The sequence below is a fragment of the Octopus bimaculoides genome, chromosome 29 (assembly GCF_046866305.1).
Source record: "Octopus bimaculoides isolate indiv1 chromosome 29, ASM4686630v1, whole genome shotgun sequence".
In the NCBI taxonomy this organism is placed as follows: domain Eukaryota; kingdom Metazoa; phylum Mollusca; class Cephalopoda; order Octopoda; family Octopodidae; genus Octopus; species Octopus bimaculoides.
In genome coordinates, this window is record NC_142956.1 from 5,788,808 (window position 1) to 5,815,511 (window position 26,704).

A 26,704-nucleotide genomic window follows, 5' to 3' on the forward strand; every position below is an offset into this window, starting at 1 on the left:
GTGTGTGTGTGTGTGTGTGTGTATGTGTGTGTGTGCGTGCATGTATTTTTTTTGGTTTTTACTCGTTTCAGCCATGAGCTGTAGTCATGTTATAGCATCACTCTGGTCTTTCTGATTTCCTCAGTCTGGAGTTCTTCACATCACCACTTCTGTATGTGCTTTTGTCTCAGCTGTTGGTTCATTTGGTGTATAAGGTAGTTTGATTCAGCTGTCCTCGTCTGCACCTCACGTCGGGTTGTTGGTTCATCCGGTATTGTGTAGAGGAGGCTATCTAGTTCCTTTTTGAAGACATTTACTTCTACCTTATACAGATTTCTTAACCTGGTCCAGAATTTAGATGAAGTAGATGGTACCTTTAGTACAATATAGTGATGGCCAGTTCTGGCGTTTGTATAACATTCAGTGTCGAAGTTAGGTACAAGCACTTTTAGAGTTTTCCATATGTAGATTATTACATATTGATCGCACATTCGGTCTAGGGATTTAAGTTGCAGTTTTCTCGGCCTATCCCTGTCGCTCACCCGCTGCGCTGTTTCAGTTTTTTTTAGTGAAGTGGCATTGAACTGTTTCAATCTCTGCTGTTAGTTTGGCATCACATGGTGACCATAACTTGGAGTAGCAGTCCAAGCGGCAGATAACAAAGGTTCTTCACAGACTCAACATAGTTTCTTCGTCTCTTGTCTTGAAGGAGTTCAGTATCCATCTTATCAGTTGTCTGTGCTTTGCTGCCATCTTGGTAGAGTACATATATATTGCATATACGGTACCTTCACGTTGCTCCAGCTTGTGCAGTTGGCCAATATGAGTTGTACCCGTAATACCAATGAGCCAGCCTTCTCATATTCTGTGTCATACTGAATCACCCTTAGAACAGCGTTAAGGGTACACGTGCCTGTGGAAATATGTTTCTCTCTATTAGATCGGTGATTGTGTGTCACTTTGAAACCTATATATTTTCGAACGGAGATTTAGCAGCACCACCTCTAGCCAAGCAGTTATTCTGTGCCAAGGAAGAGAAATAGTCCAGAAACTGCGGTCCACAGATATTGCTTTAGGCTGAGTGGGGATGCTAAAGTCGCCTATTCGAAAAAACAAAGACACAGATAGTGCGTCATGTAGCCATCTGGAGACGACGCTTCCTGTGGCTAAACAACAGTAACTTTCATCCCAGCCGGGACTGCTACATTATGTTGGCAAATACTCTTTACGTTAAACTACTGTTACTGAATGTCTCTCGTTGACAGATTTAGAAATAATATACATACATACATACATACATACATACATACATACATATATATATATATATATATATATATATATATATATATATATATATATATATATATATATATATATATATATATATATACACACACACACACACACACACACATATATATATATATATATATATATATATATATATATATATATATATATATATATATATATATATGTATATATATATATGTATATATGTATGTATGCGTATTTGTGTGTCTTTGTATGTCCCCGCACCATCGTTTGACAACCGATGCTTGTGTGCTTACGCCCCCGTAATCTAGCGGTTCGGCAAAAGAGACCGATAGAATAAGTACTAGGCTTACAAAGAATAAGTCCTGGGGTCGATTTACTCGACTAAAGGCGATGCTCCAGCATGGCTGCAGTCAACTGACTGAAACAAGTAAAAGAGTAAAAAAGTATATATATATATATATATATATATATATATATATATATATATATATATATATAGTACAATAATAAAAAAAATGTCCTTGATACAGTATTATATATATTTGTAAAAATGAGTAGAGATGGCTTTTTGGTGGGGACAAGTTTTATTTTAATCTCAATAATAATGTTTACGATGAGTTATTCTGATATGGAGTATCGAGCTTCAAGTAACCGTTTGCAAACTGGAAAATGTATGTTTTACTGGTTGCTTAATAGCAAAAGATTTTTTTCTTACAAGTATACATGCACAAAAAATATACTCAAAAAAAGGGAAAATAATTATAAAAGAATATATATATATACAAAGGCAAGGAGAAGAAGAAGAAGAAGAATGACAACAACAAGAATAAAACAACAAGAGGAGGGAAGAAAGAAAGAAGATAAAGAAGAAAGGAAATGAAATAAACAAAACTAAATATATAAATAAAAATAAAGGTAAGAACAAATTATAAGATTAATAGTAAGTGAGAAAAGTGAGGAGAAGAATTAAGTCCATCAAGAATAAAGAAATGGAATATTTTGGAGCGGTCAATATTGTTCTGTTCTTGTCAAAAGATGACCTGTGTGATGCCTTTTGATTTGAGGTCATCTATTCAGTTCTTACAGGTGGTATAGTGTACACACACACCACATCCACGCACAAACACACACATATACATATATATGTATACATATACACGCATACACATACATGTCACCTAACCTACTGGATGCTCTTCCTAACGTCAACCACTTTACAACGTACTGGATGCGTTTACGTAGTACCAGCACCAGTGATTTTTACCTGGTACCAGCACCAATGGTTCCTTGTATGTGATACCAAGGTTTTAAGATATTAATTCTGTGGTGATGGGCAGGTCATCTTGAGAACAGCAATGGTAACAGACAGATTAAAGTGATCAAAATTAAAACCCTCCATCAAAATTTCATGTTAATTTATGTTAATGTATATTAATTTATGTCCCAAACACCAGATTAATAATGACAAAGCTATTTTTAAGAAATTCTTCACCATTTTCAAAATTGATTGAAACAAAACCAGAGTATTTCAGTGGAAATCATCATCATCATCATCATCATCATCATCATCATCATCATCATCATCATCATCATCATCATCATCATCAACAATAACAACAACAACGCTCTAACATCCACTTTTCCTTGCTCGTATTGGACAGGCAAGAATAAGATGGAGCAGAGTTTTGGAAAAGGCGATGCTAAACCAATGATGATGATAATGATGATGTTACATAAAATATGGAGGTGGTTTATGCAAAAACCAACTATTCTACCAGGATCAGTGAAAGTCAATAACAATGTTGGCCAATATCATTTCTGTTCTTTCTTATTAGATGTGCACTGGGTGATAGAATCTGTGGTATTTTTGCAAGAGTTGCATTTGAATATGACAAAGAAGGCTATAAGGAGGTGGTTACAAATTCTAGTATAGAAAGTATGACGAGTATGGAAAGTATGACTATGGCATAGATTGGTTAGCTCTCTTCTAATCCATTAGTTTCAACATCTTTTGTTGTTGTTTCTGTTCCTTCACCTGCAAAAGATGAACAGTAAAATATATACTTTTTGTTTTTAATAAAACAAATAGTAATATCAGCCAGGTTTAACCCTTTTCGTACCATCCTGCTTAAAATTGCTTTTGTTTCTATTGTACAAATCCTCAGTTTCAAGGAGATCTAAAGAAAACCTCCCTTATGTTCCAAACACTAGCTTAGTAATGACAAGGCTATTTCGCTAACTTTTTCATTATTTTTGAAATTTATTGAAAGAAAAACAATGTATTTCAGCAGAAATATGGTAAGAAAAGGATTAACATACACAAATATCCCAGACTATAATGTCTAAATGATTAGATATTCCCCTTTAGACCAATCCATTATTTAGAAAGGTTCTGTAGCATTAGCAAAGGGGGTTGACTTTCTATTTACTAACACAAAAATGGATGGGCAACACATCAGTCCACCAGGGTTGTACAGTATTAGGTGTAGGCAAGGGGCTTAGTGGTTAGGGTGTCGGATTCATGATCGGAAGATTGTGGTTTCGATTGCTGGACCAGGCGATGCGTTGTGTTTTTGAGCAAAGCACTTCATTCCACGTTGCTCCATCCACTCAGCTGGCAAAGATGAGTAATCGTGCGACGGATTGGCGTCCCATCCAGGTGGGAAATTCTGCGCTACTGAAAGCGGAAAACTTGCCCAAGTGAGCCTGGCATCGCTTGAGAAGGAGACATTTCTTCTTCTTCTTCTTCTTCTTCTTCTTCTTCTTCTTCTTCTTCTTCCCCTCCTCCTCCTCCTCCTCCTCCTCCTCCTCCTTCTTCTTCTTCCTCTTCTTCTTCTTCTCCTCCTCCTCCTCCTCCTCCTCGTCCTTCTTCTCCTCCTCCTCCCCGGCCTCCTCCTCATTCTTCTCCTCCTCCCCCTCCCCCTCCCCACCCTCTTCCTTCTTCTCCTCCTCCTCCTCCCCACCCTTCTCCTTCTTCTTCTCCTCCTCCTCCTCCTCCTCCTCCTCCTCCTCCTCCTCTTCTTCTTCTTCTTCTTCTTCTTCTTCTTCTTCTTCTTCTTCTTCTTCTTCTTCTTCTTCTTCTTCTTCTTCTTCTTCTTCTTCTTCTTCTTCTTCTTCTTCTTCTTCTTCTTCTATATATAGCATTGGCAAAGACAGTGGTTCTGTCACGTTTTGTCTCTAATTATGTTTTCCTCTTCTAATTTTTCTTTCACAAATAAGAAAATGGAAAATGTCAATCCTTTCCTTAACAATTAAACAGTAATTCAAACGGATGACCCTAGAGAATGAAGCTAACTTGTCCATTAACTCAACTATAAATATATCCCACCAATGAAATAAGTACCAGTAGAGCACTGGGAATGATGTAACTGACTTACACCCCTCCCCCAAAATTACTGGCATTGTCCCAAAATTTGAAACCATTATCATTCATTGGAATTTGGATAAAAGTTATGAGAATGGCAAGAGTGAATGATATCGCTTTGAGTGTAGACCTGTGCGTCAGAGATTAGGAATCAGAGAGGGCACTGGCCTTGCTGTTAAGGGAGATTTGGGACTGTGAGATTCATTGATTACCCCTAGAAGCCCTTCTGTATCAAGAGGACCAATTAACAATCACTCTTTTCTTTTTCTTCTACTTTTTCTATGTATATTTTCCTTCTTTGTTATTGTTAATCTTGTTTTTGTTTATGTTTGCTCCTTCTCGAGCCACGCCTTGCTCATAGGTGCCGGGTTCGCGATTTCATTGGCGAATACATCCCCCCCCCCCACCTAGACAAGACGCCAGTCTATCGCAGGTGAGCTGCTAAATGCAGGAACATAGAATGGTCAAAAGTTATGGTGACAGAATCAGCAGAAGTTCACCATTACCCTCTGCCAAATCCACGTGGAACATAGGAGTTTCACTCATAAACACACACATTGCCCGGTCTGAGATTCGAATCCGCGATCCCTTGACTGTGAGTCAGCTGCTCTAGCCATTGGACCATGTGCCTCCCCATTTATATATCTTGTATACTTTTCATGTATTTTAAACACTTCATTATTTGAAAACGTCCCACACTTTATGTCAGTTTTTTAATAGTCCCCCCACCCTTCACTTTGGAAGCAAGCAAAACAGAATATCATTATTGTTATTATTATTATTATTATTATTATTATTATTATTATTATTATTATTATTATTATTATTATTATTATTATTATTATTATCTAGGTGGTGAGCTTGCAGAATTGTTAGCAATTTGGGAGAAATGCGTAGTGGTATTTCATCTGTCACTATGCTCTGCATTCAAATTCTGCTGAGGTAGACTTTGCATTTCATCCTTTCAAGGATCAATAAAATAAGTACCAGATGCATACTGCCAAAAAAATTCGGGCCTTGTACCTAGAGTAGAAAACAATAAAATAAGTACCAGTTGAACACTGGGGTCGATGTATCCGACTCATCACCTCCTCCAAATTTGCTGCGCTTGTGGCAAAATTTAAAACCATTATTATCACCGGGGTTTTCCGGAAAACCGGCCATCCATTAGACCACCCATGGGAGTTTATTTAGATGGGTTGTTATTTATGGTTAAAAGTTGAAACAGAGTTACTGTTCTTGTTTGCATTCTGTTTAGACTTTAATTTGCTCTAAGTCTGTATATGAATTCAAACGATTTTATTCACAATAATGGAGTTGAAGGAACATATATCAAATCATCATATACCATTATGGGCGCTTATTATAGGTGCGAAATTCTTTAAGCTAAAAAATAGTTTTGTAAAATAGAATTATCCGTTTAAACCTTGGGTGGGTTTTCTGAATACCCCCGATATTATCATTATCATTATTAAGGTGGTGAGGTGGTAGAATCATTATCCTACTGGGCAAAATACTTAACAGCATTTTCTGTAACTTTACATTCTGAGTTCCTGTTCCACCTAGGTTGATTTTGCCTTTCATCCTTTCGGGGCTGGCAAATTAAGTACCAGTGAGACACTGGGATAGATGTAATCCACTAGGCCCCTCCACCGCAAATTCAAGCCTTGTGCCTTTAGTAGAAATGCTTATTCTTTTCTATTCTACTTTAGGCACAAGTCCCGAAATTTTTGCAGAGCGGTGGGGGTGGTGGTTCAGACGATAAGATCAACTTCAGTATGCAACTGGTACTTAATTTATCGACCCTGAAAGGATGAAAGAGAAAGTTGACCTTAACTGAATTTGAACCCAGAGCATAAAACAGTTGAAATACCGCTAAGCATTGTGCCTAGCGTTCTAACGGTTTTGCCAGCTCGCTGACTTAGTAGAAAGGATTATTAATATTATAAATCATTTCCTTACTGTGTAGTTTCAAATCAAATTGAGATGATTCCAAATTGTCGTCTTGAAATCTCCAAGACAAACGCTCCTTATTTACACTTCGGATCCAAAAAGTGGAAACATTCCCACTTTGTGTGACTCTATATTAAGGGATGTTAGTGCATGTCCGGTCACATTCATATTTATAGTTGTTGTATTTCCAAATGACCGGTCATCTCATGTTTTGTATTTCAATCAGTAGAGTAGCGCTTACACTGAGTGCACCATTTCCTGAAAGAAAGAAATCAGGTGAGAAGTGTGCTTCAAAACAACATGGTTCTGGGTTCTGTCCCACTCTGTGCAACCTTGAAAAAAGTGACTTCTACTATAGTCACAGGCTGATCAACGCCTTATGAGTGGATTTGGTAAATGGAAACTGAAAGAAGCGTGTCGTGTGTTAGTATGTATATATATATATATATATATATATATATATATGTATATATACACACACTCGCACACACACACATACATATATATATATATATATATATATATATATATATATATATATATATATATATATATATATGTATATATATATATATATATATATATATATATATATGTGTGTATATATGTATATATGTATATATATATATATATATATATATATATATATATATGTATATATATATATATATATATATATATATATATATATATATATATATATATATATATATATATATACATATATATATATATATATATATATATTTATATATATATATGTATTTACATATATACATATATATTATATATATATGCGCATGACTGCCTTTGTCCCCCACAACACCTTGACAATCGGTGTTGGTGCGTTTTTGTCCCTGTAATGTAGCGGTTCAGCAACATTAACTAATAGAATGTGTACCAGGCAGACTTAAAATAAATAAGTACTGGGGTAATTCATTTGAGTAAAAATTCTTCAAGGCAGTGCTGCAGTATGGCCACAATGTAATGACTGAAACAAGAAAAAGTCTTTCAGCGTTCTAACACCTACTTTTCAATGCTTGTGTTGTTATTTTCAACAGGAGGATGCTCTCCCTGTCACCAAACTCCTGTTTCTAAACGAGGCCATAATATCCCAGTCTATAGAATAACAAACACCCTGGACAGGTTTTACACAAAGAAGTGGAAACAAATGGCGCTGTATCAGTGAGCCTTTTATTTACTAAGTTTGTGCAACACATCAAGAAGCCCTGACATGCATTTGTATTGGACATCAAGCGAATGAAATTGCTGGGAAAACCACTGATTACAAACCAGAAAATGCAAGAGAAATAACGAAATCACACACACACAACCAAACACAGATGGGTGTATGTGAGTGTGCATATATATGTTAGATAGAATCTCCGATAGAAGAAGACATATGAGTGTTCAGTGCTTGCTGAATGACCGGCACCAATGATTTGTTTATAGTGATCAACTGTATGTGCTGTACGTTAGCTAACACTCTCCATCAAATTGACGTTGACTCAACAGGTGTGCGGTGTAACTCACATTAGCTTTTGAAGTGATAGCAGAGCAATGGGAGATGAAGTATTTTGCTCAAAAACACAATGTTCCAACCAGTCCAGGAATTGAAAGACCACGATCTCTCGATCAGGAGTGCAACACCCAAACCCCTGAAATTATAATTAACACATTTCCCGCCACACACATATCTTTATATCTCTAATATAATATAACCGTATACATATATACACACACAATGGTCTTCTTTCGACTTCTGTTTGCCTAATCCACTCACATACCCTTTAGTTGATCTGGGCCTATAGTGGAGGCCATTTATACAAAATGCCACACAATGAGACTGAAACAGAAATGAAGTAGGTGGAAAGCAAAATTCCTACCAACGTCCTTGCCTTTGCCTCACACCCTAATTTAACCTACTTAAACCAGTGTTATCAGACCCAAAGATTCTACCTGATTTATGTTGAAACTAGCCATATCTGACCTCTCCCATCTAACTTAAAATGTCATTCTAAATATAAAGAATCACATCTCAAAAGCAAGAGATATTTATTATTAATTCAAAACAATGTGAATAAATAAGTATTACATTTGACTGAGTAATCTGAATGCTAAAGGGTTAATATTTTTACCATGGAAATTAAAAGGTAAAGCATGAGACTATGAAAAGAAATTAGACATCTTATTGCACTTAACCTAAAGATATTTAATTAAATTAGATTTATGTTTACTGAGACATGATTCCATTAGGCATGTGTGCTATATATATTCACTACAATAAGTCATATGTTCTTCTCCTTCTGTCATGCTTTGACCTCTCAATACCTGGTATAAATCTACCTCCCTCTCTGCTACACTCTTCAGTCAAATTTTTTCTTCCTTTTCCTTACTTTTTCCAGATATTTGACTTATTCACCTGTACCGGTACCATGTAAAAAAGCCTTAAGGACTCTTTAAAATGTTTACCATCAAAAACGGCCAATGATGTTAGTATGTAACATGGACATAAAATAATAACATCGTTACCACAACCCTATTTAGAATGACTATCATAATCCTAGCTATAATGGTAACCAAATGAGTTGCGGTGCAAGGAAGAGTATTAGTCACTACACCCTGTAAAGTGGTCGGTGTTAGGAAGGTCATCAAGCAATAGAATCCTTGCCATTGCAGGAATTGGAGTTTGCCACAATCCTGTGGCTTGTTGGATCCTATTGACAAGTTCAATCCATGCCAAAATGGAAGGTAGACACTACACGAAGATGATAATAACGATTATCCTTATATATGCTCTTAAAATGAAATTGTTAGTCATAACTAAACCCTCACCACCAAACAAATGAACTTTCAGTTAGTTAAAATATGTTTGTGGCATATTTGAACTACTAAAGGCAAATTCACTGCAGTTACCAAGCTGGAGAATTTATTACTGATGGTGTAAAAACACCATATCTGCCCAGTGCTTCCCTCTAGTGCTTTCGTTCTCAACCATTTTTTTTATCTATGAAACCTTTTTGATTTCTGTTTTTCTTGGGTAGAACCTCATGACCATTTCATATTTAAAAAATCCTATTTTTGGTAATTAAGTATTATTAAGAATTGTATTAAAAAATTGGTAAAATATTCTGTGAACAGAAAAGCTATAACCAATTAATTGTACATACATTTTAAGAACAAACTCCTATATGGACCACCAACAGCCATATTGACTCCTATTAAAAACTACTGCTCTAGTAGATTTCCTGATTCGTGTTTCTGTTTCTGGCTCATTAGCCTTTATCAACAGGAAACACCAAAGAGAGATAACACTGAGCAGATTCAAAGCCAGAGTTTTATCTAAAGAACGGTCACTATCAGTGCCTGAGTCGGAATAAAAATATAAGGAAATCAAGAAACAAAAGTGATTAAAACCTCTGAGTTAAAAGAAAGAAAGAGTAGAGAAATTTGAAAAGACAGTATTTAGTTTGAAAGAAGAAAAAGGTTTGTAAATCCATTTACTATTTTGGGTAATTTCATAAGTTTCTGGTTTGGTGAAACCTGTAAAAGATGAAAATAAAAAGTTTTACTTTTCAGATTTTATATTTGATCAACAAAATTGATACTATTTATGATACAATGATTAAATAGTAATTAACAACTAGTGGGACCCGTGGAAATATCACAGAACAAAAGAACATTAAGAGAAGCTTTTCATGAAAGAAAGGATGATTTGCGTTTTTACTTTCATTATTTAAAGTTATTTCACTTCCTGTTACAATAATATATTATTAGTGGGATCCATGGAAATTGAATGAAATGGAAAAGATTAAGGGGACCTATTTAAGAAAGAAAGGATTTGCATTTTTATAGCGTTCATAGTTTAGCTTCCTTTAAATGTTCTTGATGTTCATCTTCATTTTCTCACGTATCTGTCAGTGGTGTCTTTTCTCTCGTTTTGCTATATCTTCTCGCAGTTTCTCTCCGATCCGTGCTCCATATCTGCACATCGTTTTTGGGTAGCTTGCACCTGTGTTTCTTGTGAATCCAAACTTTACGCTAAATCAAACTTCATGAGGAAATATAAATGTTTAAGCAAGCAGACGATAAATAATTGGACTTATGTGCATGCTTTAAGCGATGGTCGCTATTAAATCATTCTTTCTTGTTCTTGCCTTTAACCCTCCAACGCGGAGTATAGGCCACTTATAATTGAATTCCATGTCGCATAATTTCTCGCTTCTGTACTTATACTCTGCCATGAAGGTCCCCCTTTCTCTAGTTCCTTTTGTGTTGATCTACGCCACGAATTCTTAGGCCTACCCCTCTTTCTATATCCATCCGGATTCCACTGTAAAGTACTTTACGCTGCATTTGGTGTGTCCTTTCTAATTGTGCTACCTATCCACTTCCACTTTTTCTTAAATATTTGCTCCATAATCGAAACTTGATTCGTTCTTTGCCATAGTTACATATTGCTTAAGTGTCCGGCCCATCTGATTTTAAGTATACTACGCAAGCATCTGTTGATGAATGATTGTATTTGCTTATTTGACTTAACTGTTGTTCGCCATGTCTTAGCCCCATACAATAACATTACGTTTATGTTAGTGTTAAAAATTATTACTTTCCTCTTTATTGAAATTACACTCAATATTTTTTTTTAACAGGTGGAAAGCGGTCCTTACCTTACTTATTCTCGGCTTAATATCTTCGTCGGTGCCGTCTCAGAAAGTGATCTTACTACCTAAAAACGTAAACTCAGCTACATCCTCTAGTTCACCAGTTTCTAGTTTAATACGTTCACTGTTATCTTCATTAACGCGCATAATTTTTGATTTGTCGCAGTTGACTTTCAAACCTAGTTTGGCAGCTACTGCTTCTAATTTTGATGTTTTATTTTGCATTTGGCTATATGTTTGTGAAAATAGTGCTATATCATCTACAAAGTTGAGATCTTCTAGGGATTCTGCATCTGTCCATTCAATGCCTGTTTGGCTTTCAATCGTAGTTTCCTTCATAATCCCATCTATATCTAGTAGAAATAAAAAGGGAGAAAGTATACAGCTCTGTCGAACTCCTGTTTTTACCTCGAATTTATCCGTAGCTCCGTTTCCAATCAAGACTCGACATGACATTCCTTGGTAAGTAGCTCTTATTATAGATATATACTTGTCTGGTATGCCGTTGTGCTGCATAATTCTCCATAAGCCTTCTCAATCTACATTATCGAATGCTTTTTCGAAATCAATAAAATGAAGATAAAGCGGTGCATTAGTTCAATACAAAAATACTTTCCACGCGCAACGTACCACCACCAGCATAACAAGAACAACCATGATCGTCATTTCTATAGTTTTCAGTAATAATACGCATTTCAATTCAGCTGTTTGTCCATATCTACTTTTTCTTGACGATGTACCTCTACTCTCAAAATGCAAATGTTATCTCTCTCTCTCTCTTTCTCTCTCTCACTCTCTCACACTCTCTCTCTCTCTCACTCTCTCTCTCTCTCTTTCTCTCTCTCTCTCTCTCTCTCTCTCACTCTCTCTCTCTCTTCCGTAATGTAAGTGGCTCCCCTGTCCATTTGTTTCTATCTGTCCTTAACCTCACTACCAGAACATCACCCTCTACTAAATATTGTATCATAAACATAACTCTTTCTTTTTACCTTTCCGTCCCCACACTACAGCACGTAATTAATAATTTTCTCTCACTCTTTTCTCTAGCCATCTATTTTTTGCTCTTTGCCTCTCTCTTCAACTAACCAAATAACAGACTTCGCCTTATAGTGTGTTCATATTATGTTTTTCTCACGCTTTTACTCCACCTCTCGCTCACTCCATCTCCATCGCACTAACTAAAGTATAATGTGTGAACACACATGTAAATTATTTTAGAGATTGTAGATATAATTACACATTATGTACATTGGTAGTTTGAGAGAAGGTATTAAACATGTGTAGTCAGGTCCATCCACTCATACCTACCTTAAAATATCAGTCTAAAGATAAACAATCTCCTCATCAAAATTACGAAACAAGATAATGATTGATTCAGAACAATGAGGATAAATGAACATTAAATTTGACAGAATAATATGTTTGCTAAAGGTTTAAAGCAGCCCTATCTGGCCCATGTATTCTACCTGCTATATGTTCAAACTGGCCAGATACAGCCTCTTGGACTTACCCTACAATGCCATTCTACAAATAGGCGGACGAGGGCAACTGCTTTAATGGAAAACAGTGGGTAGCAAACAATTATAATAGAAATCTAAAAGGGAAACTAGTCTTCAGGTTTGCCTAGCTGAACCAGAAACAGAAACGAAGAAGTTTGCCAATGTCTTACAACAGGAAGATCAGAGACTTGAGGTGTTCCAGATTGCAAGACAGGGAGTCATACAGAATCAAGATGTGATAGAGAAGTGTGTATGGATGGATAATGATATACTTGCACTTAATGATTCCGATAAGAAAGAGACATGGAAGAGTTACTATGGAAGGCTATTGAATAGGGAGAATGAATGGGATAACCTGAGTCTCCCTCATGTGAACCTTACAGAGGAACCAGCTACTCTAGTGGGCAACAGTGTCGTAGATAAAACACTTATATAAAACACTTATATAAGACATGGAAACAGGGAAAGCCCCAGGTCCATCTGGAGTTACTGATGAGATGCACGAAATATCTGGCAGGGTAAGATACAGACTAGTCAGCCGCATAGATAATCATGTTATTCGGGAAGGCATAATATCCAGTGACTGGTGTACAAATATTGACAGGTGCTACCATGATAGGGGAGATAATTTACATATAAGAAAATTACAGAGACATCAAATCTTTGGACCGGTGATAAAAATTATAATGAGTGAGAGAGAGAGAGAGTCATAGCCCAGTTAACTAGGGGTAGAATTAGGCTAGGCGAAGTCCAGTTTGGTTTTATCACGATTAGAAGCAGTATTATTTTCATAAATAGGTGCATTGTTGTATTGAAGAAGACCTCTTATCTACAGCGGAAGTGTTTGGGACACATTCTCTGGTGAAGAAGATTGGCCTACGAGAGTCTTGTGCTGGTGCCATGTAAAAATTACTTGTGCCAGTGGCACATTGAAAGCACCAGCAAACATAGCAAGGTGGTTGGTGTTGGAAATGGCATCCAGCTGTAGGAACAAAACTAAATCAGACTGGAACCTGGTGCAGCACTCTGGCTTACAAGCCCTGATCAAACAGTCCAACCCATGCCAGCATGGAAAACCGATATCAAAGGATGTTGATGATGATGATGATGATGATGATGATGATGATGATGATGATGATGATAAAAGGCAGTGTATATCTACAGAAATATAGTAACAGAAGTGTTAAAGTGATCTAAATTAGAGTGAGAGTATCAGTTATGCAATGAGGTCGACGTAATCAACTTATCCCCTTCCACAAAATTTCAGGCCCTGTGAAAGGATTATTATTATCATAATTATTAATATTGTTATTAATAAAGCAAGCTGGCAAAAATGCTTAGCTACACTTTATGTTTACATTCAGAGTTCAAATTCTGTTGAGGTCAACTTTGCATTTGATCCTTTTGGGGATCAATGAAATAAGGACTGCTTGAGCACTGAGGTCAATGTAATGGATTTACCTCTCTCCTCCAAAATTACTGGCATTGTGTGAAAATTTAAAGCATAATTATTCATTGAAAGGTTGGTGGAAGTTGTGAAGATGGCAGATTGGATGACACTTTCATGTGTTGGAGAATAAGAATCAGAGAAGGCCGTTGCCCTTGGTGCTCAGGGAGATCTTGGATAGTGGGATCCCTTGATTATATCTTCCCCACATCACTATCGTCTTTTTTCGTCTTTTTGTATTGTATACAATATGTACTTCCAATCTTTGTTTATTGTTTACTGTCGACACTTCCAATTTTTCATTTTATTATACGTAACACCCTACACTTTATGTCTGTTCTGTATTGTTCCTCTAATGTTTCCCTTTGGAGGTAAATGAATGAAATCATTAATATTATCTTTCTTATTATTTTGGTTTGATTCAGCTTCGTCTTATTCCAGGTAGGATTAATGTGGGTAGCAAGTTACTACCTGTGACTTTTTGTGTCCACAAGTTTTCAGATGTCTTTCAAGTGCTTAGAACCCTCCTGATAATCCTTGTTATCCCTCAGTAACACATTTTCTGTAGGAGATATACTGGGCATTCTATTCCATTATTATTATTATTATTATTATTATTATTATTATTATTATTATTATTATTATTATTATTATTATTATTATTATTATTGTTCAGTAGTTTTATTTTTATAACGTGCTTTCACTTCACTACCGAGCGCAGCTCTGTGTGCCTTGGGTATGTGCTGTGGTTTGCTGTGATGCTCTTATGGTTACTGTATTGAAAGTGTTTTGCGTAGGATATGTGCAGTGCCCAGTAGTGCAATTTTCTGTATGTTATATATATTTGCAATCCTGGTGTTTTTGTTATGTATTTGTCTGAATATTCTTTTATTATACCTAAGGCACCTACTATGATAGGAATTGTTTCTGTTTATTATTATTATTATTATTATTATTATTCAGTAGTTTTATTTTTATAACGTGCTTTCACTTCACTACCGAGCGCAGCTCTGTTCGCCTTGGGTATGTGCTGTGGTTTGCTGTGGTGCTCTTATGTTTACTGTATTGAAAGTGTTTTGCGTAGAATGTGTGCAGTACCCAGTAGTGCAATTTTCGGTATGTTATATATATTTGTAAGTCCTGGTGTTTTTGTTATGTATTTGTCTGAATATTTTTTTATTATACCTAAGGCACCTACTATGATAGGAATTGTTTCTGTTTTTAGATTCCACATTCGAGTTATCTCTATTTCCAGGTCTTTGTATTTTGAAAGTTTTTCCATTTCTTTTAGAGAAACGTTGTCATCTGCTGGTATTGAAACATCAATTATTATTATTATTATTATTATTATTATTATTATTATTATTATTATTATTATTATTATTATTATTATTATGATTATTATCATTATTATTATTATTATTAATTATATATATTTTTATTTACTTTTAATCTGCATGTTTGTCACAAACACTCGTCGAGACACCCTCAACGTTGTATTGTGACTGAAGGATAAGAGATGTTACAGTAAGATGAGGGAGAGTAGCAGGGGCAGTATTGAAATATCTTCATGTAATACAACACATACATTTAAACTGATTAGGTTTTTCTAAAGATGTGGCCAGTTCTTGTCAGCACATTCTTTTGGATTTCTGTGAGACATAGTTCTCCTGCGATATTATCTACATGTTTCTGACATCCCTTTTTTAACATACCTAGGGCACCCACAAAAACAGGAACAGTTCTTGCTTTGAGATGCCACATCTGTATTTCAGTTTTCAGGTCCTTATATTCACTTAATCTGTCAAGTCTGTTTACAGATATATTTTTATCAGGATTTTGACAAATCCCTTTACAGAAATATATTTTATCACTTACATCTATTAGTCTACAAGTATTTTCTTGTCTGTCTTTAATGACTATGTCTCGTCAATTAGTCTGGATTGTTCTGTTGGTGTTGACTGGGAAAATTATTACCCTGAGCTGACAGAATCGTTAGCACCCCACAATAAATGCTCAGTGGTATTTCGTGTGTCGCTACATTCTGAGTTCAAATTCCGTCAAAGTAGACATTGCTTTTCATCCTTTTCGGGATCAATAAATCAAGTACTAATGAAACCCTGGCGTCGATGTAATCGAGTATTTCCCTCACTCAAAGTTTCAGGCCCTGTACCTATATTACAAAGGATTATTATTATTATTATCTAGTAGTCTTATTATTATCACGTACTTTCACTGCACTACCGAGCGCAGCTCTGCGTCCCTTGGATATGTGCTGTGGTATGTTATGATGCTCTCATTTCTACTGTACTGAAAGTGTTTTTATGTAGGATTTGTGTGGTGCCTACTTGTGCTATTTTCTGTATGTTATGTATTCGTCTTATTATAATTAATATCATTAATATTATTACTATTGTTGTTGTAATATATCATTTACTTACCATTTATCTTCAAATCAAATTTTCCAAAGTTGGTGTTGTCGTCATAAAATGTCCAAGACAAACATTCATTCGTAACGTTTCGGATCCAAAGAGTGGAATGATTCCCACTCTGTGTCACTTGAAATTCAGTAGTGTTAGCGCATATGTTTTCGCATTCGTATGTATAATTTTTACATTTCCACTTCACTGGTCTTTCCATATTTGGGAAATTGATATAAAGATTGGTACTCCTTTTGAGCTCAACAATTTCTGAAATAAAGAAATCAGGTAAGAAGTTTGCTTCTCAATTTCATGGATCTGGGTTCAGTCACACGGTGCGGTATGCTGGGCAAGTGTCTTCCTCTATAGCCTTAAGCTGACCCATGCTGGTGTGTTTACACCCCTATAACTTAGTGTTTAGGCAAAACAGACCGATACAATTAGTACCAGTCTTAAAATAGCTACTGGGATTGATTCCTTTGACTAAAATTCTTCAAGGCGCTACCCCAACATGGTCATAGTCTAATGACTAAAACAAGTAAGAAAATCATCATCGCTATAATACATACTGTTCCATGTTTGCATGGATCAGATTTTTCGTTTCCACCAGTTCGAGGCTCTTCCTGTCACCAAATCCCTTCTATGTCTAAACAAGGCCATAATATCCGACGTCTATAGAATAACAAACAGACTGCACATGTTTTACACAAACACCTGGAAACAAATGGCATTGTAGAAAAGAGCCTTTTCTTTACTAAGATGGGGAAACACACCAACAAGCCCAGACATGCTTTTGTGGTGGACTTCAAGCAAATGACATCGCTGGGAAAACCATTAATTAGAAACCAGTAAATGCAATGAAATTAATAAAATCACACACATAAACACATACACATGCCTGCATAATATGATGGAATTTCCGATAGAAGATGACAAATGAGTGTCCAGTGCTTGCTGAATGACATGAACATTTGATTTGTATATTATAATCAAATGTTTGTGCTGTATTTTAGCTCACTCCATCCATGAAATTGACGTTGCCTGAACAAACGTGCAGTGTACCACAAATCAGCTGTAGAAGCGGATCCAAAGCAAAGAGAGATGAAATGATTTGCTTTAGAATACAATGCACCAACTGAATTGGTCAAGAAAATGAAAGACCACCATCTCTCGTTCAACTGTGCAACACGCAAACCATTGAAGTGATATTTAACATATATTTGTAACTTTATATATGTAATATATATGATTATATATATATGATTATTTATATATATATATATATATATATATATATATATATATATATATATATATATATATATATATATAACAATTAAATCTCAAATCGAAGGGATAATTTATGATTAATACAAAACAATGTGAATAAATAAGCATTACACTTGGCTCACTAATCTGAATACAAAACGGTTAATATTTTTGCCATGGAAATTAAAATGGAAATTGTGCAATAGAAATTATCAAAAGAAATTAGAAACCTTATTACACTTAACCTAATTAGGTTTAATGTTATAAGATTTATGCTTACTGAGACACGATTTCATCAGACATGGGTGTATGTCTGATTAAATAATGTCTCTTTCCCCGTACACCCATTCTCCTTTATATAATGCACACCACAATATATATTCGCTACAGTAAGACACACGTTCTTGTCCTTCTATCATACTTTAACGAATCAACACCTTCTATATATTTTCCTCATTCTTTGCTACACTTCTCTGTCAAGGGTTTTCTTCCTGTCCCTTTGTCTTTCCAGTTATTTGGAGACTTCGGTACAGTGTAAAAAATGCCTTGAGTACGCTGTCATATGATTGGCCTTAAAACGGGGCAATGGTACTAGCATAGAACATGGACATTAAATGATGATAAACATTATGACCACAACACTATTGAGGATGACAATCATAATCCAAGCTCTATGGTAACCAAATGAGTAATGGGTCAATGAAAAAGAGCAGCCACTACTCTCTGTAAAGTGGTCGGTGTTAGGAAGGTCATCAAGTAAAAGAATTGTTGCCAATCCAAGAATTGAAGCTTGCCACAATTCTGTAGTTTGTTGGATCCTATTGGGATGCTGTATCTATGCCAAGATGGAAAGTGGCCATTACATGACGACGACGAGGATTATTATGACTGCTTGTGCTATAAGAGTAAAATTCTCAGTCATAAGTAACCACCCCTTTGTTATTTGATATAATCTAACTTCTAAGGGCAAATTCCTTACATTTACCAAGATGAAATTCTCACTGATGGTAAAAGGTGGGAGAACACCATGTATGCCCAGTGCTTCCCTCTATTACAATGGTTCTTAACCATTTTTCCCCTATGGACCATCTGATTCCTAGTTCATAAAAAAATCCTATTTTAATAATTAAATGTTATTAGGAATTGTGTAAAGAACTACTAAAATTTTTTGTGTACTGTAAAACTATAAACAATTAATTGTACATAAATGTTAACAAGTTCCTGTATGGACCCCCAAACAGCCTAATCAAGCCCAGTTGAAAACCACTGCTCTAGTGAACTCCCCAATTTGTATTTATGTCTCTTTAGCCTTCGTTAATGGGAAACTTCAAAGAAAGATAACCCTGGGTGGATTCAAACCTGCAGTTTTATATAAAGAACAGTCACTATCATTAGCTGAGTTGCGCTAGTAAACTGCCTGGTCGGAATAATCATTTCGAAACAATAAATAAATATATAAATAGTGACTAAAATCTATGAGTTAATAGAACAAATAGAAAACAGAATTGAGTAGATAATGTCTAATTGAAAGTGAGACAGAGGTTTGTTAATTTACCAGTTTTGAAAATTTTATAACTTTGTGCCCTTGTCAAAGTTTGTGGTCTTGCCAAGCCTGTAAAAGATGAAAATAAGCATTTTTGATCTTCAGATTTTACATTTGATCAACAGGATTGTTTACTATTTATGTTACAATAATCAAATTATAATTAATACTTGTAGATATAATTACACCTTGTATAGTGGCAGTTTGAAAGAAGGCATTGTGCATGTCGTTATCAGTTCAAACATTAACAAGCATTTAGCATAGCATTTAATCTGGCCATGTTTGGCCCAAATCTTCCAACTTTGTTTTTTGTCCAAAATGGCCGGTTCAACCTCTCGCACCCACCCTACAATGTCAGTCTAGAAATAAACAGTCTCATCATCAAAATCTCAAATCTACAAGATTATTAATTATTAATTCAAAACGATTTGAATAAATAAGGATTACATTTGACAGAGTAATCTCATTGCAAAAGCGTTAATACTTCCACTATTATCAGCATCAGCCTCATTGATTTAACATCCACTTGCGTGGGTCAGACATGGAATTCATTGAGGCAGATTTTCTGTGTTCAGATGCCTTTCCTGTTACTATCCCTCACTTGTTTCCAAGTAAGGTAATATTTCCCCTTGGTCGGACATGTTTTCATGGGAGATAACTGACATAATTGACCACAAAGAAATTCTTGGTTGTCAGAACCCGTTCATTCCTAAGTGTTTTAAGACTTTCAGATATCCCTGCTACACATATATATCACGCTGTTTGAATCCGCTTCAAAAAATTCAACAAACATTCTTGGTAAAAATTCTTTGTTTAATTCTTGCCCGAGTCAGTCAATCTTTGTGAAAAATAAATGAATACAATTTTTGAAAACGTTCTAGATCTACCGCTAAGATATTTCGTAATTTGTGTTTATCTCATATGTCACGTGAGAATAGATCAGTCGTCAAATCAATGATGATGACGCTGACACAAGCCCTGTTGTAATACCAAATCAATAGCATACATATAAAAACAAAAATGAAAGACTAGTAGAAAAATATTAATGTAATTAATACTTGAAGCAATTATGTTTAGGAAAATAATGAATGTTAGCAAAAACGGAATTGAAAAACCAAAAATAAGGCAAAAAAGGAAGAAAACTTACAAAAACACAGCGCAAACAAACAGGAGAACAACTTTAGAACGTCCATGATCTGAAAAGTATTTTAGAAATCGAAAGTTAACTGCCAGAACATGACTGATATATGAAACTTTTAATATTTACTTACAGGAAATCGTTAGCAAGCCTCATAAAACTCTTAGCTGCATTTTGACCGTCAATATGCTTTTAGCTCAAATTCCGCTGAGGTCGATTTTGCCTTTCATCCCTTCAGGATCGATAAAATAAGAACCAGTTGAGCACCGGGGTCAATGCAATCAACTTATCCCCTCCCCTCAAACTTGCTAGCCTTATGTCAAAGTTTGAACCAATATTACACATTTGGTTGTTACCTAAATTTAAGAGCAATTCCAAAGTAGGGTTAGCAGTTCTTCCAACCGGAAGTAAAATAGCAACGGCACCTAGAGAAGCAATAGTTAAAATTACTTCTTTTCTGTTGTTGAATTTTGGCAAGTAACCAAGAATTAAAAAGAACATATTTGTCCTGTGAGCGGTGCAATAGGACTGAACCTGAACCCATGTAGCTAGGTAACAAACTTCTTATCGTACACCAACGAACATCATACACACACACACACACACAGATATATATATATATATATATAGGCGCAGGAGTGGCTGTGTGGTAAGTAGCTTGCTTACCAACCACATGGTTCCGGGTTCAGTCCCACTGCGTGGCACCTTGGGCAAGGGTCTTCTACTATAGCCTTGGGCCGACCAAAGCCTTGTGAGTGGATGTGGTAGACGGAAACAGAAAGAAGCCCGTTGTATATATCTATATATATATATATATATATGTGTGTGTGTGTGTGTGTGTGTGTGTGTGTGTGTGTGTGTTTGTGTGTCTGTGTTTGTCCCCCCACCATCACTTGACAACCGATGCTCGTGTGTTTACGTCCCCGTAACTTAGCGGTTCAGCAAAAAGAGACCGATAGAATAAGTACTAGGCTTACAAAGAATAAGTCCTGGGGTCGATTTTCTCGACTAAAGGTGGTGCTCCAGCATGGCCGCAGTCAAATCACTGAAACAAGTAGAGTATATATATATATATATATATATATATATATATATATATATATATATATATATATATATATATATATATAAGGTAATATTCGTGTACACTTCAACATGTTTGTTCGTTCGAACAGACTCTACTGTGGTTTTTTAACCCACCGAAAGGACATCTCCTAGCTCGTTAACGATGCCAAGGTGCATCTGATAAATTACGAGTAGGGAAGCGAACCCCTACCCCCTCCTAACAACGGGACCAGTAGACCAGTCCTGGTTTCAGACTATTTCTGCCACTCTCCATTCTGGACACATCGTCTGCTAGAGGTGGATTCTTAATTATTATTATACAATCATTACGCAGATGGGACATTAGAGGACGAAACAATTACAAAAATGTTAAGATGAGTTCGTATGGACGTTAGAAATTTTAATATAATATATATGATTTACTTGAGTTTTAAAGTTCTAACTTCACATCCGGCAGCCTGTAAGGCCCAGCAACTATCTTTTTCCTTTCATTGATGATTAAGCTGGGTTACTGACACCCACCTTTCTCATCACTTCCAATGTTTCTCATACTCTCTCTGCGGTAGGGTCTTCCTCTCCAACTCTATCTTGCTCTTCAAATGGTATCTGAAGTAGGTTAACAAAACGGGGCCAGAGACGAAGGAACCTGTCACGAAACCTTCCATTCTAGTTCTCCATACACACTCTTTCACTACTGCCACCGTACAGTAAAAACATGCCTCACCTTCCTTTGAGAGTCCAGTTGGAAGTACCATCTTTATTACAGATCCAGTGGACAACATGTGTTCTAAGTAACTTATCGAGTTTGACCGCTCCCGACATTGTACAAAAGCGTACTGGACGGTTTCATCGTCCAGCCTATATCTTGGACATGTCAATGGCACTGACATTCCGTACCTAGATAACTTATCGCAAACTTATGATCCATAATTGCCCCCTCTAATAATCGCAGACTTCAACATCTGACTTTAGACCCTACGATCCATCCGTCTGAACCCAATCTCAATCCAAGCAACTTAACACGACCATCTGTCCAGTGCCCCACAACACTGGACAATATCGACTTGCTCCTCCAGGTGCTAAGGCGCAGATCGATGGACTTGTCCTTGTTAACTTTTGCTCCTGCCACTGCTTCGTATCCTCTGAGTGCATCTTCTACACGAGGTAGCTGTGATTCGTTGGACACGATGAAGGTGACGTCATCCGCATAAGCAGAAACACACTTACCGCAACCGATTTCGTTAGGGTTGCCTCCTAACTTCTCCAACTTCCGCAGAAATGGCTCAAGATCCAACACGTACAGAAACGGAGATAAGGGACACCCTTGACGAACTGTGCGCTTGATCGAAAACGGCTCCGTCAGGCAACAGTTTATCTGGATTGTGAACTTGATGACGCTGGACATAGCGGAGATCCACCCGCGAAAGCCCGAGGCCTAGCCCAGTCGGTTCGAGGACCGCCGCCAGGTACCGATGGCCTACACTATCAAACATTTTACTTTGGTCTAAATGGATCATTGCCCCACCTTTGCCGGCTAATTTCTCAACCCTGTCGAAGGTGTAGCGGATAAGGTGAAGATTATCGTGGATCGACCTGCCTGGGAATGCACATGTCTGTGCCTTCCCTACAAGTTTCTCCACGACAGCTGTCAACCTTTTCACTAACACTTTGGCCAAAATCTTTAACTCTACATTAAGTATAGTTATGGGTCTATAATTACAGATACTATCCCCCTTGCTCGGATCATTCGGGACCAGCGTCACCACTCTCCGGCTCACGAATCCTCCCGTTCTGTTGCCAGTTTGTATAGAGTTCCGCCAGTATATCCCCGAACAAGTCCGGCATACAGCGATAAAACTCATTGGGCAGACCATCCAGCCCCGGCGACTTTTCCCCGGCGCAGTCGGCCAACCGCGCGAGTGATCGGTTCTTCACAGCACTCTGCCTCACGTGCCGAGAGTCGCGGGCCACCAGCTAGTAAGTCCTTTAAGGCCTTCCCACGTTCAAGTATGCCAGTGAGTTTCGGCATCTCACCTCAAAGAAATCTATTCCATGTGCGTCACAAATAGTCCCCGCCATCCGTTTAGAGAAAAATTTGTAGTTTAGAATCAGTAGTTCTTTGACTGCTATTTCTAAATTTTCAGTATGTTGGAGAAGCAACTCAATGCTAATCCCTGTATATTTATGATGATAAATGGTTTTACCGATAAAGGTTTTTTCATACTGAACTACTTGGCAAAATTGTTAATTATTAATTTTATTATTAATTGACGATTCCCTGCCCTTATTCTTGTATATTTTAGATTTGATATCTCTAAGTTAGATGGTTAAACCGTAATCCCTTCCATACGGGAATTTTTTTCATACGGGACTATTTGTGACGCACATGGAATAGATTTCTTTGAGGTGAGATGCCGAAACTCAGTGGTCGATGAATTCGTAAGTGCCTTTCTTATCGTTGATTTTCGGTGTCGCATGGCCAAAGATTACCGTGAATTTTTTTAGAGACACTTTCAAATTTATCAGAATATTTGGACTGAAGATTGGAATAGAGAAATTTTCTTTCGCTTAACCATGAAACGATTCGTATCCAATTAACTAAAGACTTGTTTTGTTTATGCTTTTCCCTCCGGTTTTTTGTTCTATGTGTGCCACAAATATCGCCATCCGTTTAGAGAAAAATTTGTAGTTTAGAATCAGTAGTTCTTTGACTGCTATTTCTAAATTTTCATTATGTTGGAGAAGCAAATCAATGCTAATCCTTGTATATTTATGATGATAAATGGTTTTACCGATAAAGGTCTTTTCATACTGAACTACTTGGCAAAATTGTTAATTATTAAGTCTATTATTAATTGACGATTCCCTGCCCTTATTCTTGTATATTTTATATATATATATATATATATATATATATATATATATATATATATATATATACGTATTTTTCTTTAGCAGAAACTGTAATATCAACGATGTTATGAATATAATTACTATCGCACTAACTCTTTGTCTGTTTGTGGTAATTGTCTTAGGTATCGTTTATCTTTGCTTGTTTCTGTCATTTGAATGCTGGAGCACCGCTTTGAAGTGTTTTAGTCGAACGAATCGATTCCAGGACTTATTTTTAAGCCTTGTACTTATTCTATTGGCCTTTATCGCAAAATCAGGACGTAAACCCACCAACACCTGTTGTCAGACGTTGATGGGAGACTAACACAAACACCAATACATACAGAACTATATATATCTTCATGTATACACTGGGCTTTCTTTCGGTTTCCGTCTACCAGATCCACTCACAAAGTTTTAATGAGTCCGAGGAAATAGTAGAAGACACTTGCCCAAGGTGCCACGCAGATATAGATGTATCAAAACAAAGAGGGATTTATAAGGTATTCGTAATCCAGGGGAAATACTTCTTAAGCTCTCTGTAATTAAAAAAAATTCAGTCAATCTGTTCTTCAAGTCATAAGATTGTGTTATCAGCGGACGCATATTTAAGTAGATGTAGGAGAAGCGGGGTTTCTGATAAAAAGGAACTTGGAAGTTATCACGCAATTTTCATTGGATGAAAATCCCCCACCCCCACCACAAAATATGCGGTTAACTTTTAAGTCTGACACATTTGAAATTGTATGCTTCACTACTCCTTCATGTAGAGCTATTCTCTCTGTCTCTGTCTCTCTTTATATAAATGATTGAAATAAGTAAAAGAGTAAAAAGTGTGTATACATATATAGGGACAATTCACAAAAAAAAAGACGAAGATAAGTTGTGTAGAAAACAAACAAATGTATTAGTATAACGCTCGGAAATTGAAAAAGTCTTAACGTTTCGAGTCTACGCTCTTCCCCAGAAACGAACACAGAAAGAAACAAGGAGAGAAACAAGCAGAGAAAAAAATGTGTGTAGTGGTTAGCGATCTATCATGGCGAATGCCGGACAGAAGGGTCACACAAGAGAGCTAAGAAGTGGAGATAACAAAGCAGTAGTGATCCCAAAACGAAGGTGCGCGTGTGTGTAAGAGAGTACGTATGTGCGTGTGAGAGAGGTCTGGTGATTTTGACGTGTGCGTGTGTGTATGTGTAGGTGTGAAAATGCGGGGATGGTAATTGGTCAGTGCTGGTGTGTGCGTAGTGGTGTGTTGTGATGTGATGTGTTGTGTGGTATGGTGTAGTGGTCTGTGGTGTGGTGTGATAGTGTTGGGAGGTGGGAGAGGCGAGAGTGGGGTAGAAATGTGTAGAATTGGGGTGGGCTTATGAGGGATGGTTGACGATGAAGGGCGAAGGGGAGAAGGGGGAAGGGGAAGGTGGGTATGACAGAAGAGAGAAAGAGAGGAAGAGAGAAGAGAGAAAGAGAGTAGGGGTGAAGAGAAGTAAAAGTAAAGAGAAGTAGGAGTCGGGGCAAGAGAGGAGAGGTGGGTGGGAGGAAGTAGGAGGAAGGCGGAGAGAGGCAGGGGAGGGTGGTTAGATGAAGGGGGAGGAGAGTTGAACCCATGTGACGCAAATGAGTGAAGAGAGAAGATTAATCCCTGTTCAAGGTCCAAACGGGAGTCCGGATGGCCTCTGTGCAAGGACGATCTGGACACAGACAGGTGTTGCAAAGAGTGACCAGTAGAGCGGAGATGGCGTGAGACCGGGTTGTCATTGCCGAAGCGGATGTCTCGGAGGTTTTCCGTGAACCGGTCAGCCAAGCAGCGTCCCGTTTATCCGATGTACAGAGAATGGCAGAGAGAGCAGGAGATGCAATATACGATATTGATAGAAGTGCAGGTGAAGGAGTCGGTGATGTGATAGTGTCGGTGATAGGTGCCGGTGAGGAGGGCGGGGTGGGAGAGGCAAGAGCAAGTGCGGCAGCGTGGGTGGGAGCAGCAGAACGAGTCAGGTTGAGAGGTTGAGTTGGTTAAGAAGCTGTGGACCAAGAGGTCTCGTAGGTTGTGGGCTCGTGTGAATGAGGGGAGGGGTCGGTTAGGGAAGAAGTGTGAAGTGGAGGTGTCGGACTCGAGGCGCTGGAAATCTTGGAGATGGTGCGTTGGAGAGGTAGGGTGGTGCTGGGGGTAGGTGAGGGGGAAAGGGAGGC